The 1,468-nt window shown below is 33.0% G+C and overlaps 1 protein-coding gene across 1 annotated transcript in view; it reads right to left on the bottom strand.

The window, feature by feature from the left end:
* LMBR1 (limb development membrane protein 1) overlaps positions 1-1,468 on the bottom strand; it is a 136,252-nt gene that overhangs the window by 58,777 nt on the left and 76,007 nt on the right. The gene's annotated exons all lie outside the window — the stretch shown is intronic.

The raw sequence follows: 1,468 nt of genomic DNA, 5'->3' as shown, positions 1-1,468 counted from the left end.
ACCGGTAGCCTCTTAATTAAAACATAAAATAACATATTGCAAATTCTGATAATTGGGAATAAAAACCAATGCTGCTGTGACTCATCGTATATCCATATCTTTACTACTTAAAACATCCAAGTTCTCACTGATTAAATACTACATGTTTCCTAGAAAATTTCCTACCTTGATAAAATTCTTATTTGATCTACAGGTATTATTAATCTTTTCCTAATTACAAAAGCATCATGTACTTACTGTAGAAAGTACAAAAAAAAAAAAAAGGATCCCCTCTTCTCCATCCCACCTCCCTAAGTGACAACTGTTAACAGCTAGGTTGATGCCTCCATACCTTTCTCCATATTCATAACATATTTAATACATACACACACACAGTTTTCATTATATATTTTATACAAATGGGGTCAAATCCGAGACAGTATCATTCGTTTTCCTAGTCAATAATATGTCCAAGTTGACAGATAGTACCAACTCCTTAATAGCAGAATAACACTCAAAAGAATGGATGTATTACAATTTTATTCAGAATTATTCCATCTATGAATATTCAGGTTTTCTTTGACTTTTTGCCACTAAAAATAATGTTGCAATACACATTCTCATATGTATATAGAGCACATTTTGGTTCTATTGCTTGTGAAAGACAGATTCCCAAAATTCAGATTGCCAAGTCAAAGGGTATGAGCATTTACAGTTTTAAGAGATATTTAAAGGTTATTTCACCCAAATATTGTCATTTTTTTTAATAATTTAAATTACTGTAATAATTTACATTTCCATCAAATGCTTTTCAAAGTACCTGTTTTACAATATATTCCCTAGCACCAGATATTATAACTCATGAATTTTTGCCAATGCAATGGGTAAAAAAAAGTTTTCTTATTATTATTTTAACATACATTTCCCTAAATGTGGTTGAGCATATTTTCATGTCTATTTATCATGTGGATTTTCTCAACTCGTATTTTCTGCTTGTTTCTCTAATGGTTTGTGTATCTCTGTATTCTATTTTATCTGTTAAATTCTGAAACAGATAAATTAAAATCCCCACCACAAATGCACTTTGATTAGGTTATCTCCATTTTTAATATTTTTTTTTTCATGACCCTTTCTGTTTTTAACGCCTTAAATTCTATTCTGTGGACTTTAAATCCTACTTTCTTTTTGTTTTCACCATGCTTCCTTGCTTGCTTGCTTGCTCACTCACATACTTATATACCTTTCTTTCTTTTTCCCTTATCCAGTTGGATTTTATTTGAGGTTTAACCTGTATCAGTTAGAGTTCATTGGTTATAAACAACTGAAATTGACCCAGTAGTTAAAACCGAAAAGGAATTCATGAGATGCAACCAGCAGGAAAACTTTCCAGTAAAGAAAGTAGAGGAAGGGCCGGCCTGGTGGCGCACTGGATAGTGCGCCGCTTGGGAAGCGCGGCGGCGCTCCCGTCCGAGGGTTCGGATCCCACATA

Source organism: Galeopterus variegatus, unplaced genomic scaffold, assembly GCF_000696425.1.
Source record: "Galeopterus variegatus unplaced genomic scaffold, G_variegatus-3.0.2 Scaffold4947, whole genome shotgun sequence".
Taxonomy (NCBI): domain Eukaryota; kingdom Metazoa; phylum Chordata; class Mammalia; order Dermoptera; family Cynocephalidae; genus Galeopterus; species Galeopterus variegatus.
The sequence above is the reverse complement of the archived record's forward strand: the minus strand, read 5'-3'. Positions and strand labels throughout refer to the sequence as shown.